This window comes from Ursus arctos, unplaced genomic scaffold (genome assembly GCF_023065955.2).
Source record: "Ursus arctos isolate Adak ecotype North America unplaced genomic scaffold, UrsArc2.0 scaffold_2, whole genome shotgun sequence".
Lineage (NCBI taxonomy): Eukaryota > Metazoa > Chordata > Mammalia > Carnivora > Ursidae > Ursus > Ursus arctos.
The window spans coordinates 59895966-59913692 of NW_026622874.1; the positions used below are offsets into that span (position 1 = coordinate 59895966).

Consider the following 17727-nt stretch of genomic DNA (forward strand, 5'->3'; position numbering starts at 1 on the left):
AGGGGAGCCTATTAGGTATGGTTACCCTATCTCCCCTCCTCCCCAAACACTGTTAAGGACAGAAGTTTTCTTACTGGGTCGAAGACAGAATCTGTAGGGAGAATGAGGTTGTCAGAGGGTACGCAGCGGTAAGGAAACGTCCAGGAAACACCGAAAGAACCTGCACCATGACAGTGAGCAGCAACTCCATTTGTCACTGGTGACTCTTTCCCAAAAACATGATCCTTTTACATAAATTCATGTTGATTTTAATTTTCTTATCTTTGTAATTTTATTTATACTTAAGTTACACAATTATTTTGGTTTTTTTTAAACAGTTTTTTTTTTCTTCTAATCTATTTGAGAGAGAAGGCACAAGCAGCGGGAGGGCAGAGGGACAGGGAGAGGGAGAAGCAGACTCCCCGCTGAGCAGGGAGCCCGACACAGAGCTCGTTCCCAGGAACGAGCAGACCTGAGAAGAAGGCAGACGCTTCACCGACGGAGCCACCCAGGTGCCCACAATTATTTTGGTTTTTATAGATGTAAATCTACAAGTGTAAGATGTTTCGAGAACTTAGTTCAGCGTTTGTATGTGCTTAAACAATGCCTAATAATAATGCTGGGGAATTTCTTCCTTTAAAAGAAATCATTTCCTTTAAAAGTGCACTCTTCTAACACCCTGTACAATTCCACAGTTATCTTCCTGCAATGCACGTCTGACCATATTTCCATCTTCTGCAGGGTAAGGACCAAATTCCTTAAGCGTGGCCCACAGGCTCCTTCATGACTGGATCCTGCCATCTTTTCGTTCCCAGAACCTAGTCTGCATTTCCCAGTGGGTTCTCTCTCACGTCCTGGGCTTTCCTATCTTCACCTCTCTCTGGGTGAAATGCCACATTGCCTCGTCTTCCTCCCGCTCTCCACCGTACTCATTCACCCTTCTATAATCAACTCAAGGAGCGTTTATGAAGAAACTCTCCCTGGTACCACCTTCTCCTTCCCAGGTGAGGTTAGTGTTCCTGGCACAAGTGACTTAGTGTAACAGTATCTACCTCGTAAAGCTGCTGAGTGGATTAAATAAAACAACTTACATGAAACAGCGAGGACCGTAAATGCTTCATAAAGAGTAGTCGTTTTATTTGTAATCTTAAGAGTATTCTATGTGTATCTCTTTTATAGTTCCTATCACAGTGTTGTAATTTTAGACTTACAAGTCACTTTTCTCCACTATAATAAACTTTGGGAGGGCAAGGATTTTGGCTTATTCATTTTTATACAGTCTGTGGTAGCACAGTGTCTGGTATAGCAAGTGTTCAATGAACATTTACTGAATGAATAAATGAATTAATGAAGTAAAATAGGATAAAATGTATCAGACAGGACCTGACTAGCAGAAGAGATGGGACTCTCAAGCAACCAATCTTTTTCTTTTTTTCCCCTGGAGAGTTGCTAAACTGTGCTACAGTTTATAAAATCCCTTTTGGAGATTTTTTGGGCTGAACTCTTCAGGGATTTACACAGGAAAGGTAGGAAACAGATTTCTTTTTCCCACCAACAGCATGCAGAATTTGACATTCTGCTTCTGACTGTGGTAACAGCCAGAATTCTGGTCGTCACAGTATTGCTCAGTTCTACAAAATCGCCCGCACTTAAATAACCAGAGTTGCTCTGCAGAACAGTAGTTGTGCAGGACTGCGTGTTTGTGCAAAGTGAACGTACTGGGGAGTACTCGAGAGGTACACACAAGGAATGAGGGTGATGCTGGCTCTGACTCATGCTCCTACTGTTTATTTATAGCTTCTTATTAGTATGGGATTTGTTTTATTTGGCAAAAATACAAGATTTCAACTGACTGAGAGAGGAAGATGTAAGAAAATGCCTAAGCATAAAACTTCTACAGCTGAATACTAATCTGTAGCTCAGGGCTGTATCAGCAGGCTCCCCGGGGGCTGCCGCACGCTGAAACCACTCCAGAATTACAAATTTCATGAGCTGCAGACTTTACTGCTAAAAGTAAAGTAGTGGTTAACTAAAGATTTTATTCCTCCGTAGACACTTCCATTTACAAATGCTACATTCACTACTTGAGGCTACATTTTTTTGGTTAGTATACAAAATACGTACAATGAGTTTTTAATTTCTCTAATTTTCACCAACAACAAAGCCAAAATTTAAAATTTAAAAACATAAGCCAAAGATTTTATATGCTTCAAACCTGGGGGGAAAGTACTTTCTCAATGTTCATTTAAAATTACTCTCTGTCCTCTTACTATTTTCCTTTCTTTTAAGATTTTATTTATTTGAGAGAGGGAGAGAACAAGCACGCGCACAAGTGGGGGGAGGGGGAGAGAGAATTTTAAGCAAACTCCCCGCTGAGTGCAGAGCCCAAAGCCCAGTGCAGGGCTTGATCTCACGACCCCAAGACCATGACCTGAGCCGAAATCAAGAGTCAAATGCTTAACAGACTGTGCTACCCAGGCGCGCCTCTGATTTTCCTTCACGGCATTTATCACAAACTGACACTGCTTTACATGTTTATTTGTGTATTAGTATTTTTCCCTCGAACATAAAAGTGAGGGCTTTGTTTTATCACTGGATTCTTTACAGTGAGTGGTCTGGAATATAATAGCTATTCATTAAATATTTTGTTGTGTAAATAACAATAAACTTGGTTAAATCTCTTGATTAAGTAATTCTCTGAGGACAGCTGAATTTGGAAGAGTTTTTTTTATTATGAAAGTAAAGCAATTATTTAAATATAGTCACACTTAGCATGAATAAAAGTTTTCGGGATAATAAAAATTCTTAGAAGGTCTGAAGAACGAACCCTTTTATGCTCTAAAGGTATCTCATCTTTATCTTTTTTCTTAAAAAGCAACAAAAGCGGAACTACTGGTTTTAAAAAAATTGGATTTGGTATTTATCATTACCATTCACCTTCTTAATAGAAGTGTTTGTTTCAAAATGAAATTAAGATTCTCATTTTGGTAGATGGAAAGTACGCCTTCCTGGCTTTGTATTTTAAACTCAGTCAACTACACAGAACTACAGTAAAATCTGAATAATAAATGTTTTGCTTAAGAACACTATTCTTCCTAATGCAAGCTGAACACAAAATTGGTAAAATAATTCTAAGAGGATAAAAACTTTCAAATAATCAGCAATCATATATGCACAGAAATTAGGTTGACCATTTCTTTCTGTATGACAGAGTACTATAAATACTATTTTACTAAAAAATAAGCAAGATAAACTTTATAACTAAAAAGCTGATCCCAAAACCTCAGACTTAAGTGAAGTTGTTTCGTCAGAATAGACTTGAGCTATTTTATAATCTGAATTCAAGTTATTTTATCATTAATATTTTATCTCTTTAATAATCTACAGACTTCTGTTATATATAGTAATGTAAGGTTAACAGGCTTCCTCTAAAAATGAGAAAGAACCACAACTTTGTACAATAACATTTACTAATAATTACTAAACCTCTGCTGATGTAATTGTTCTAAAATCTATATATGATTATGTTTGTATGTTATTAATACTTATAAGAAAACAATAAAGACTGACTTCATGCACAAAGGAAAATAATGTTTATTATATCCTCTGGATGAACTCATGACATACCACTCATACGGCTCCTATCTGATATCAATGTGGAAAGGTCAGATTAAAGACTACATAGTTTCTTTCCAGTCATTAGCTGAAGTCACTACATCCATCACAATGGATGTGATATAGTCAGTTTGAATAAACACTAAAAAAGAGAGTAGGTTCTACCCCTTCCCCCATCATATCAGAATCTTCTGAAATGGGAAAACAACAGAAAGAGGGATCAAAGGAAGCCAATCTCTCACACAATTTCCAGGCAGGACAAAGTGGGGAGTCAAACCAGGGAGAGGTGGGTGGACAGCCCTGTTTGAGGGTGTGGCTGATCCTTGTTAATAGCTTCCCCTGGGAGGGCAGGAAGCCCTAGGAAGAGGGGGACCCCTCCGTTGGGTTCCCAGGGGATCTTTCTCTCCTCCCCTGCATGAGGCAGATGCCACCTGTCTGCTGCCCCCCCCCCTCCAGGAATGGCCTTGTCCGGGAATGCCCACCACACATACCCTCTTTTTTTCTGGTCAAACTGTTTCCTCCTCAGCCTGCCTCCCTCCATCCCCCCTACACCTTTACTTCTGATTTCCATTCCATGGAATTTGGGACTGAAGGTAAACTACAACAGTATCACCAACACCAAGTCTTTCAGGGGGGAAAAAAAAAAAAAAGAAAGAAATTTAACAAAAAAATAGATTAACTGGGGCACCTGGGTGGCTCAGTCATTAAGCGTCTGCCTTCGGCTCAGGGCGTGATCCCGGCGTTCTGGGATCGAGCCCCATGTCAGGCTCTTCTGCTGGGAGCCTGCTTCTTCCTCTCCCACTCCCCCTGCTTGTGTTCCCTCTCTCGCTGGCTGTCTCTCTCTCTCTCAAACGAATAAAATCTTTTAAAAAAAATTTGATTAATAAAGTTAAAAAAAAAAAGAGAGCAAGGGCATCTGGGTGGCACAGTCGGTTGAGTGTCCAACTCGGTTTTAGCTCAGGTCATGATCTCAGTCTTCTGAGACTGAGCCCTGCCTCAGGTCTGCACTCAGCTCAGAGTCACCCTGGGTTTCTCTCTCCCTCTGCACGGCCCCTACCTGTGCACACATGCACGCACGTGCACGCAATCTCTAATTCTTTAAAAAAAAAAAAAAAAAAGGCGGGGCTCCCAAGTGGCTCAGTAGGTTAAGCATCTGCCTTTGGCTCAGGTCATGATCCCAGGGTCCTGGGATTGACCCCCACATCCGGCTCCCTCCTGAGCAGTGAGCCTGCTTCTCCCTCAACTGCTCCCCCTGCTTGTGCTCTCTCTCTGTCAAATTTTTTAAAAAGGCAGAAAAGCTGGTGTTCACTGTTACTCAGTTTTCTGTATGTCATTTAAATCTCCAGTTTCTGAAGATGTCATATGAAATGAACACTGAATTACTATCAATACAGGAAATATTTAAAAGAACTCTAGGGGCGCCTGGGTGGCTCAGTTGGTTAAGCATCTGACTCTTGATTTTGGCTCAGGTCATGATCTCAGTGTCGTGAGATGCAGCCCCCCACTGGGCTCAGTGCTGGGCGAGGAGCCTGCTTAAGATTCTCTCTTTTGGGGCACCTGGGTGGCTCAGTCAGTTAAGCATCTGCCTTCAGCTCAGGTCATGATCCCGGAGTCCTGGGATCAAGCCTCGGATTGGGAATCCCTGCTCAGCGGGAAGTCTGCTTCTCCCTCTCCCTCTGCTTGCGCATGCTTGCTCCCCGCCACTTCTAAATAAAATCTTAAAAAAAAAAAAAAAAAAGGTTCTCCCTCTCCCTCTGTCCCTACCCCCACTCATGCTCTTTCTCTCTCTCAAAATAACTAAAATTACTTTTTTAAAAGGCTATTAGAAGAGGTTATACTACAAGGGAGAGTCTGTTTGGAAAAGCCCTTCCTTTCAAATTTATGATTCCCCCCCCAAAAAGGGACACAGGGTAGATCTAAACTATCTAAATCAAGCCTTCATAAACCTAGTTACATAATAGATAGTAATGTAAAAGGCACTGTACAATCTTGCAGATTTCATACTTTCCAGATGTGCAAATTTTCTTTCTGTTGATGGACATTAAGGAAAATAATAGCATCAAAATGAATCTGTATGGGGAGCTGAGGTCAGGAGGGATCCTGGATGATCGCGCTACATCTAATGAAAAACAGTCTCCCCTTGGCCTGTCCATTTATAGGTTCTTCCAACCAAAAGCCATAAGCTTCAAAGGTCAAGCTCTTAACAACAGACATATACTGAACACCTACCATGTGTTAAGTACGGTACTAGAACTTGATTTTTCATTTAAATTTATTAACTTAGAATTATTAGTATTACTATATTAGAGATAAGGACACTGAGGCTCTGAAAAGTATTTCCTTATAGTCTTTGAGTCTGTAAGCAGAACAAGGCTGGATGAGCTCCACATCCATATGACTCCAGAGTCCCTGCCTTGTGACTGCCTGCCAACAAACGCTCCATCAGCCTCCCCAGAAGTGACTTTCTCCACTAAACTAGAAAGTAATGACTCATGATTAAGTGGAAAGGCTTTTTTTCTTGCTTCTGAATACGGCTGCACGATGCTACAGGGCGAACTATCTATACCCTGTGCTATTTTTCTAACTCTTTAAGCCAATCCTAAAATGTGTATGTATGAATATGTATATATTATACACATACATACACATACACGTATTTTTAGAAGCTTAACTCTAGGGTCTAATTCTGCATCTCTCTTTTTAAATAAAGAAAAAAAACTACTAGCAGATTAAACAAAAAGTAGTAGACACTTCTAAGAATTTTAATTTCGGTTCCTGTTTCACTTACTCTTCTGTGTATTTCCTACCACTGTGATCTGTATGGGCACATGTCATGTGTTCATTTCATCTGGTCTCCAGAATCTTGGTTTGGCAATATCTTCTGCCACCCATTACACTTTTGCTATAATTATCTACAGTATATGTTATGTTTCCAAAGAGTATAAATAACATTTCATTGGTTAAGTATAAAGACTGGAAATTTGAAGTTGAAGAAGTTCAATCACAGGATACTGTTTTAAGAAGTTCCAGCAAAGTGTACAACCTAACAAGTTAAGGATAACACAAAGGAAACTGACAGCCTGGTATAACCTTTTAAACTTGGCTTTGCTTTAGTTCTTCCACCAAAAGCTATTGGATGAAAACACAGTGCTGAGTATCATATAACACAAAAAAATGAACTTTGATTCATCCCTGCACCATTTACAAAAATTAACTCAAAATGGATCACAGACCTACATATAAAACCTACAACTATAAAACTTTTAGAAGAAAACATGAGAAAAATCTTTGTGACTCCGGGTTATGCAAAGATTTCTTACGACAACAAAAACTATCCATAAAAGAAAAAGCTAATAAATTGGACTTTATCAAAATTAAGAATTTCTGCTCTTTGAAAAACACTGATAAGAAACTGAAAAGTCAAGCAACAGACTGGGAGAAAATGTATCCAAATCACATGTCTGATAAGGAACTTGTATCTAGAATATATAAAGAACTTTCCAACCAATTGTAAGAAAACAAACAACTCAATTAAAAATGGGCAAAAGGTTTGAACAATGACGTGTGGAGGACAAATAAGTACAAGAAAAGATGGTTAAAATTATTAGCCGTTAGGGAAATGTAAATTTAAAACCATGAGATATGACCACATACCTATTAGAATGACTAAAATTAAAAACACTGGTCATATCAAGTGTTGGCAAGGACGTGGAGGTACTCCAACACAAATACTTCTCAGAACATAAAATGGTAACACCACTTTGGAAAACAGTTTGGCAATTTCTTAAAAAGCAAAACTTACACACCTACCATATAACCCAGCCATTCTACTCCTAGGTATTTACACAAGAGACATGAGAGCATATATCCCCACAAAGATTTGTACACAAATATTCTTGGCAGCTTTAGTTGTAATAGCCAGAAGAGGAAGGTGAATGGACAAATTGTGTCGCATCCCCACAACGGACACCAAGCAAGAGAGGAATGAACTACTGATAAAGCTACAAGGTGGATGAATCTCAAAATAATTATGCTAGAAGGAAAAACACAGAATGTATGATTCCTTCATGTCAAATCACTTTTTTAAAATGTAAACAAATGTACAGTAACAGAAGATCAGTGGTTGCCTAATGAGAGGGGAGAGGGTGAGTGGGGAGCAATTACAAAGTGGCAAGAAGAAAACAATTTTCGGGAATGATGACCACACTGATTACCTTGACTATGGTGATGTTGTCACAGATACGTACATACATCAAAGTTTATTAAATGAGCAGTTAACTAAGTACAGTAGGCTGTATGTCAATTATACCTCAATAAAACAGTAAAAAAGAAAAAAAAAACCCTAATCCACCATAGAAAACAGTGTGGAGGCTCCTCAAAAAATTAAAAATAGAACTACCATATGATCAAGCAATCCAATTTCTGGGTATATATTTGAAGGAAATGAAATCACTATCTCAAAGAGCTTTCCCCCATACTCACTGCAGCGTTATTCACAATAGCCAAGACATGATAACAACCTAAATGTCTACCAACGAATGAATGGATAAAGAAAATGTGGTATGTGCATGCAATGAATATTATTTGGCCACGAAAAAGAGGGGAAAACACGGAGATCCTAACCAATTGCAACAACATGGATGGATGGACCTTGAGGGCATTATGCCAAGTGAAATAGGTGGGAAAGAGAAAGACAAATACTACATGACCTGACTTACAGAGTAGAATGCAGAAACAATGTAGAATAGTGGCTGCCAGGAGATGGGGGCGGTGGGGGAAATGGGAAGATGTTAGTCAAAGGGTACAAGCTTCCAGTTATAAGGTGAATAAATGCTAGGTATCTAATATACAGTATGGTCTCTACAGTTCACAATACTGTATCATATACTTGAAAGTTGCAAACAGAATAGATGTTCAATGTTCTCACTATTTAAAAGTAAAAAGCAATTATGTGAAGCAATGGATATGTTAACTAACCTTATTGAAGTAATATTTTGCAATATATACATGCATCCAACCGTCATACTGTACACCTTAAACTTCATTATATCTCAGTAAAGCTGGTGGAGGGAGGGGAGAACCCTAATCTTCACCTTAAAAAAATAAACAGCACTGCATGACACAAAATTTCACCATTAATTTTAATTACAAACTATGTTGAAGAACAAGTCTTTGCTTCATATAGCAGAGAATTAAATTTAAACCAGCCACAAGGTTTTATTGTTATATTAATCAGTCTTCCAAGTAAGTGATACAGTTCCCTGATTGCTAACAAGGTTAACTCCTCAGAAGGCAACAACGCAGAAATCCAAAGTAAACACTAAATTCAAATATTCCTGAATAGCATAAAATTAAAGTTTTGTGCACTCAGGCGCACAACTCCAAGATCATGACCGGAGCCAAAACCAAGAGTCGGACACCCAACCGAATGACCCACTCAGGCACCCCTCCAACCTGCTCCTCTCTTGTCAAATCCCTTCTACCTCTTCCGATATCCTCACTCTCCCCTGATGACCTCACAGTGCACTTCAGTGGGAAAACAAACCCTCAGAGGTGTCTTCTCTTATCTTTCTGGAACCAAACCTTCTACCTATGAACCTGTCTTGCCTCTACTACAAGAGGAGGAAGATCCCACCTTCTAGCAAAGGGCAATCTTTCTACTAGTGATAGGAATTCCACCTTTTTGCTCCTTGTCAAGGACTTAATCACTTCCCCTGTAACACTGCTCTCTTCCTACCTACTGGTTCATTCTTCAAAATTTTACATTTTATCCTGGGATTTAAAAAAAAACAACAACAACCTTTTCTCTGTTCCCTTTTATATTTTTTGGCCTTATTTTTTTTATAAAAAATTTTTTATTATGTTAGTCACCATACCTTTTATAGGAAAAATTCTTAAAATAGTAGTGCTTACTTACTACTGCCAGTAGTGCCTTACTGCCTAATCCACTGTTAAACTTTCTTTAAAAAAAAAAAAAAAGGATTTTATTTATTTATGAGAGAGCGAGAGCAAGCAAGCAGGTGGAGGAGCAGAGGGAGAGGACAAGCAGACTCTGTGCTGAGCGTGGAGCCCGACGTGGTGCTCGATCCCAGGACACTGAGATCATGACCTGAGCCAAAACCAAGAGTTGGACGCTTAACTGAATGAGCCACCCAGACGGCCCCATTGTTAATCCTAACTTTCACGTCCATCTCATCACTAAAGGGCTCTTGTCAAGGAAAAGAGAATGACTTTCATGTTGACACAGCCAGCAGATCTTTACCTTCACCTTAACTGACCTCTCAGCAGAATTCAAGTCAACCACTCCTTCCCTCTTGAAAACATCTCCTCTCCTGGCTTTCCTTCTACTTTGCTGGTTGTTTCTACTTCAGTTTTGTTTGTTAGATTAACTTCTCTAATGGAATCTCTCATTCAGTCCTGGGTCCCCTTCTTTCTCTACATTATCTTCCTAGATGATTCCACCACTGTCATAGACTTAAAATGCTCTGTCAATCCCTAAATTCACCTTCTTAGCTCAGACTTCTCTCCTGGGTCCTAAATTCACAGAGCCAATGTGACATATTCCCGTGAAATGTCTCAACGGCATTTCAAACTTAAACGTGTCCAAAAAGAACTCTTAGTATTCATACCAAACATATTATCCTGCTCTACCCCAAAACCTTTCATCTCAGTAAATGGTACCACTATGTACTTAATTCTCTCAGGCCAGAAATCTGAACATATCGGATACATCTCCAATTCCCACTGAATCTGTCTGCAAAATGTATTTAGAAGCTGCTCATCACACCACTGCCATCATCACATGCCTGGACTACTGAAAAAGCCTTCTCATTGGTCTCTGCTCCTATCATGGCTCCCTCTAATCCACTGTGGAGCCAACAACTAAACTCACCCTACAAATGATATCATTCATGTCATTCCGTTACTTACATCCCTTCATTGGCCCTCAGAATACAACCCAAACTCCTTACACCAGTTCTTGCATGATCTGGCCCCTTCCAATCTCTCCAACCTCATTGTCATTACTTGGCCCACCTCCAACCCCATTCACAAAGTCCTCTGCCACACTGGTTTTCTGCCAGTACCTCAAATAATGTTCTTTCCTGCCTTCCTGTCTTTGTACATGTGCTTTTTTCTCTGCCTGGAATCCCCCTTCACCTTATGTCAGTTAAATGTCACCTCCCAGGAGAGTGTCCTTGGCCCAATCTTCAGTAGACTTCCCTGCGATCCTCTGATCCCACCGTTTGTTTTCTTCATAAAACTTGTATTTGTCATTATTTTACACATTTATCTGTTTACTTTTTCTGTTTTCTGGTCAGCACCATCAACTAAAATACAAGCTGCACGAGCACAGAGACTGTCTCATCTATCACTGGAACCCTTGCTTCCGGCATATCATCACAATACTCATTAAACAGTTCCTGAAAAAAATGTTTCCTGAGACATGAAAAAAGTAAGTCTTAAGATATACAGGCCTTATGGGATGCCTGGGTGGCTCAGTCGGTTAAGCATCTGCCTTTGGCTCAGGTCATGATCCCAGGGTCCTGGGACTGAGTCCTGCATAGGGCTCCTTGCTCAGCGGGGAGCCTGCCTCTCCCTCTACCCCTCCCCTTGCTCGTACTCTCTCTTTCTCTGACAAATAAATAAACAAAATTTAAAAGAAATGCATTCACTTCTTTAAAAAAAAATATATATAAGCCTTATGATCTAGTAGCAGACTAATGGAGAAAGCCCTGAAAACACACTATTATGGAGTTTAGTTATATGGATGGACTTCACTACTGCAACTTACCATCTAAATACAACAAAGAAGAAAGTACCTTTTGTTGTTCTGTTTTGCAATAATATTTAAGTTTCTTGAAAACCTTTTTAGATTTTAAGAATTTTATCTAAAACTGTTATTCTCACATTTAATATTTTATATCTGTAACATATTTTTCTCATATTTGAGGTTGAATAAATGGCTTAAAAATGGGAGACTAGAAGACTTGCTTCCTTACTGTATTGTACTTCCACAACCACACTGTCCAAATCTAAGAGTCTGAAAAAGATAAAACTGATATATTAAGAGAATTCTGTTGACTCACAGAAAGGCAGATTCCATTCCAAAGAAACTGACTGAAACTGTTAATAAGAAATGACCATATGATGGGGCGCCTGGGTGGCACAGCGGTTAAGCGTCTGCCTTCGGCTCAGGGCGTGATCCTGGCGTTCTGGGATCGAGCCCCACATCAGGTTCTTCCACTATGAGCCTGGTTCTTCCTCTCCCACTCCCCCTGCTTGTGTTCCCTCTCTCGCTGGCTGTCTCTATCTCTGTCGAATAAATAAATAAAATCTTTAAAAAAAAAAAAGAAAGAAAAGAAATGACCATATGCTGAAAGCTAACTTTCTCTTGTATTACAGGTGTTAGTTTTACTTATTGTCTCTTCTGCAACAGAACCCTTCAACACTGTGGTGTCAGTTAAGTTACGGTGTCATTCTAAGACCAATCATGTAGAGTTCAAAGAAAAAGGAAGTGATTATTTTAAACAAAGATGTGATGAATTCTTTAAAAATTGGAATTTGTTACAGCTTTTCATACTAGAAATGAAAAGACCCCTGAAAGATCTTACATGTTAAGCTAGGAGGCACTGGCTGCAGAAGCACATACAATAGCTGAGAAACTCGTAAAATCCCGGAGAGCTGACCTTGCTCAGCGCCTGCTGATGAATCAGTAAAAGAAATCATAGCTCTGCCACCTTCCAACCATACAGTAACTCATCAAATTAAAGATTTAGCTGCGAGTATGAAGAGGAACTTAATATTTCCACCACAGAACTTTGCTTTTGTTTTACCAATAAAAGAATCTACAGACGTGATGTTTTGTTTAAATGCACTCGACAGGAGCTCCAAGTAATCAGCAACAAAGATCTTTTATGGGAATGCTTGGCAACAAACAAAAGGAGTACTAAAACGTAGTGCTGAATAACTTTTTTGAATCTCATCATTCATCCTGGAAAACTACATTGGTATTTACACTGATGGTGCAAAAGCGATTCTGGTGCCTTCCCAACACGACGGGACCCAACTGTATTAGAGTTGCTCATAGCATTTATCACCCCATGTCCGGACACATTCATACATGCACACGAAGTTTAACTGAAGGACAGCCTTGATAAAACCAATAAAAATTACTGACTTTATTAAATCTTGACCTCTGAGTAGATTTTTTAATATTGTGTGTGACAACACAGGAAATACACATAAAGCACTTCTGCTGCATCACAAAATGTAATGGCTGTCTAGAGGAAAATCATTTGTGTAACTGAGCTGTGAGCTATACCAGCCACTTTCTAATGGAACACCGAGTTTACTAGGAAGAATGTCACACAAACTATAGTTATTTAGATTTGGGTATCTGATAGACATGTGCTTAAAACTGAATTAAGGGAACCTGCCACTCAAAGGAGAACAACTGACAATATTTTTGACAATGGTAAAATTTGAACCTTCAAACAAAAACTAGAATTTTGGAAAACCGGCATCTGCTACCATAACTTAACAGCTTCCTGCTACTTAAAGACTTTTCTGATAAGATTTGTAGTGGTCTCACAGAATGTGATTTTTAAAATAATGAATAATAAACTATGTGAACATTTGAAAGATCTGCATAACTCAGTGAGCCAATACTCTCCAAATGACCAATGTGTGATGTTACAAAGTCATGCGTGGGTAAAAGAGCCAAAGTGCAAGATAAATCAATGGATTTTAATGTATCAGAGTACTAAAAGTTCATAGACTGGGCTTCTACGCTGCAACTAACCTTTAAGAAACTCTCTCTTTTTAATGGTATTGTATCAAAGAAGAATATGCACATTATCTGAAAGGCTTTAAAAAGATTCCCTCCTTATCCAACCACATTATCTGTGTGAGGCCAGGTTTTCTTTATAGAGTTCAACCAAAAAGAAATGATTAATGCAGAAGCAGATACAAGAATCCAGCTGGATTCTATTTAGCCATATACTGAAGAGATCCATAATAATATTAAGACCATGCCCCTCTTCTCACTAATGTTTCTTTGTGTTTGGAAACTATAAAAGAGTTATGAAACCAAGAAGTCTGAGAAACACTGACCTACATCTATCTAAGGGTCTCCGCTTTCTTATTACTCAGTTGGGTCTTAAGGCCTGATGGCAAAACGGAAGACTGAAAGGTCAGGGTCAAACGTAGAGAAAATGAGGGGATAAATATCTGACCAAATAAATGTCTGCCTGCATAGCGCTGGGTTGGATTTTCTTCATCCCAAAGTCAGAAAAATTGTTTTTTGACTATACATCATTCTCTTTAGTTCACACTGCTTGTACCTCCACCAGAATAGATACTGAAAAGCTGCTAATTCAAAGCACATTTTATGGGGAGAAAGCAACCAGTCTCTTCAAGAGACTTCAAAGTAAACATCTGACACCCCCTCTAAGGCAGACTCATTCTTAATAGAATAAGTTATTGAATTCTTATTCAATAACAAATGGAATCAGAAGAGAAACAGCTATAAAACTTAAACTGAGTAACAGAGGCCTGTTCTGTAGGATAAATTTTTGTTTTATTTTCAAGATTTATTTCTAGGCATATTGTGATCAAATGCAGATGACCCTAAAATTATTCAAAATACAGGCTATGGAAAATTGAACAAAATAAGTCGAAAAGCTTTTCTTGAACACCTTCTGTATTCAAAATAAACACTCTGCAGGGAATAAAATGCTAACGTCCTCCCACCCTTCTAGGGACACCACAGTGTACGTTACACATGGGCCTCCATAAATACGGAGCTTATTCAGTCTGCAGCATGATGATTTTGGAGATTAAAATAACAACACAGTCTGTTTAGCATCCTAACTGAAAAACAGTCTTCTCTATCCATGTACTACTGACATCAGTGTTTCAACTCTGAAATACAGAGAAGATCTGCTTCTCTCATGCAAAATGGTAACTAGCTTTTGCATCTGAGTTCATTAATTTTGAAAGACTGGTTTTCAGACTTATCAGAGACACAGATGGCCCTGATAAAAAGAGTCAAGATGCTGGTCGGCCACCAATTCTCTATCACATTACGGTGATGACATAGACTAGTTTAGAATACGGTGTCAAATTGGTGGATTTGGTAACCAGTTTGTTGGTTTGTTCATTCATTCAATGTTTATGGAGTATCTGCAGTATGCCTGGTACTGCAGCGGATACCAGGCACAGAGTGATGAGTGAGACAGAGACAGTTCCTGCCCTCAGGGTGCTTAAGGCCTGGCAAGGAAACGGACATTAAGCAAAGAATCACATAATTATTTAGTTAGACATACTCTACACTCCTAGTCTCAGCTATCATCCAATCTGTTTCCGAAGTGTTTCCCACATGAGAAGATGGAAAACTCCTCCAAAGCCTACGTGTAACAGGCTCTTCATAGATTAGCATCAATGCCTTAAAATAAGTATCACACTACTACTAGCCTTAGGATTTTCAGGAAAAACCAACCTAAGTGTCAGTGTTCAGATTTGCTGATGGTGTCAAAGTTAAACAAATCTGAGTCCAAAATGAACAAATCACCACATTTGGGGGAGGGGAGGAAATGACACGAGTGTTTCAGACCTTAATCCTGAGTTGGATCATAAATCATCAACTTTTCCTAACCATAATAATTGCTTCCTTCATAATTAAGATATGTGACATCATCAAAAAGCTTACACTGAATTTTGTTTAGACATAAAATGACTTAACAGCCTACTTTGCTAGTTTTCTGACTTCATGAGGCAAAAAATCCAAGACCATCTATGTATAAATTAGAAATAGTTCTATTAACTTTTATTTTTTTAAAACTCTTCACCTTTTTTTTTTTTTTTTTAAAGAGTTTACTTATTTGAGAGAGAGAGCACAAGCGGGAGAGGAGCAGGAGGGCAGAGAGAAGCAGACTCCCCACTGGGCAGGGAGCCCGATGTGGGGCTCGATCTCAGGACCCTGGGATCATGACCTGAGCCAAAGGCAGACGATTCACTAACCGAGCCACCCAGGCGCCCCGACTCTTCATCATTATTAAAAAACACCTCTTTATTCAAGATTTAGAAGACCTGATGTCTCAAGGAATATTTTAAATATGACCTTATTTTTTAAAAAGCTGGTTTTAATTCCATACTCTTATTTTTATGTAGTCTCACTGCAAATAAACAAACAAGAATTGTTCTTCAACTTTCTCCATGCTCTGCTTTAAACAGAAAAACATTAATATAGATGAGAAACAATGACTAGCTTTTCTTTCAAAACAGCTGTCAAGAATAAAATATATGCTCCTTCTTACATTCAATATATATAAATTAACCACAGTAGTCTGCACTTGCCTTATATATTTTACCTCTACAGCTCTCCTATCCTGAAAGCACAGACACGCAGACACACACAGACACACAGACACACACACACACAGTGTGCGTGCCCTGAGCTCTCTTTAACTACATCCAGGCCATCCCCCTTCCCTTCCCTCCAATGCCAAGTTTACCAAACCCACCACTTAATTTCCTTCACACTGTCTCCTAACTGGCTCTAGTCTGGATTCTGTTCTGAATCTGTTCTGTAATCTCGAATTGCCAATGGCTTCCATGTTTATACAGAACCAATGAGTTTTCCTCATTTCTCATTCTCAGCCCGCTCCGTAATGTCCAGTACTGCTGACCACCTCCTTTTTGAACTCTCTTCCTTAACCTCCATGTTTTAAAAGAAAATAAACAAGTCAATTCTTTCCACTTCATCTGTAGTGTACTACTCCAGTTCTCTTTCTCTACTTCTAATCACTTCCTCTGTGCTTCCCTGCTAGCCGCTGTTCCTCCTACACTATCTATGCAGCATGTGGCTTAGTCTTCCACAGGGCCTTGTCTTTGATCTTGTTCTCTTTGGAAAATTAACCTGAAGCAACTCAGTATACGTTTTGAACACAGAGATCCATGGAATTACATTCCAAACTGAATACTTTAAAAGAGAAGACATTTGGATACAAAAGTTCTAGAAAGGCAATATAGGGAGATATTCATAAACAGACTCTGGAGCCAGACTTTCTTGGTTAAATTCTAACTCCGTCTACTTACAAACTGTGTCATACTGGACAATTAGATAACTTTGCTGTGCCTCAGGTTCCCACCTGCAACATGAGGATGATAATTGTACTTACCTCATAGGGATATTATGAGGATTAAAGATTGGCATATTATAAGCACTGTGAGAGTGATTATTAAATAAATTACAAGAACACCAGCTATTAAAAAATCAAACTCATTAATTTATGGGCCCACCCTGTAGCTTGACATTTTTGCGATACTTTTCCAAAACCCTTAAACTGTACTAACTTCGCTAGACTGAATTATTTTAGTGACTTCAAAAACAAACACAATACCACAGATTTCTAAGAGGACGGTGCTCACACACTCACACTCTCTCTCTCTCACACACACACACACAGACACGCGTGCGCACACGCTCATGCACATAGAAGAATTCTGTAGATTTCTAGAGCTGGAAGGAAAGTGAAAAGCTCCTCCATCACTCTACAGATAAGGAAACAAAAGACAGAAGAGACAAGTGATTTGTCCGAAGTCACAGAGCAAATAGTGAGTGGCAGAATCAGGGCTGGAATGCAGGTCTCTAAAGTCTGCATCAACAAATTGTTTAAAAAACATTTTTTCCCTCATATATTCATGACGTAAAAAATATTCTTTCTTAGAATGAGGTTGTGCCTTCAGGAAATATTTTTCTCCCCTCATTATAAAATCTGAAATTTGATGAGAAGGAAACTGTCAAAACTGTAAGCCATCAATTACTAAATCCCACCTTTCTTCAGGGTAATTTTAGTCTTTCAGGAATGACTTTATTCTACAGTTAAGACTCCAACCACATCAAAGTAGACTGTTTTTTTTTTTTTAATTTTCATTGTTATCTGAATGACAAAAGTAATTTTAAACACTGAGAAAAATTTCTTCCTTTGTTTCTGTAAACTCCACCTCTAGTCATTTTTTGAACAGCAGGCTATAAAAAATAAGGTTAAAGGGCACAGACAGTGGCTTGAGCAGCCAACACTTATTTAGGACCAGCTTGGCCCGGTGGCGTGTGTTGCAGCAGCCCTTGTA

General features: G+C 39.0%; 1 protein-coding gene across 7 annotated transcripts in view; it reads right to left on the reverse strand.

Annotated features, from left to right (window-relative positions):
• ATF6 (activating transcription factor 6) overlaps positions 1-17727 on the reverse strand; it is a 199173-nt gene that overhangs the window by 85836 nt on the left and 95610 nt on the right. The window lies entirely within an intron of this gene.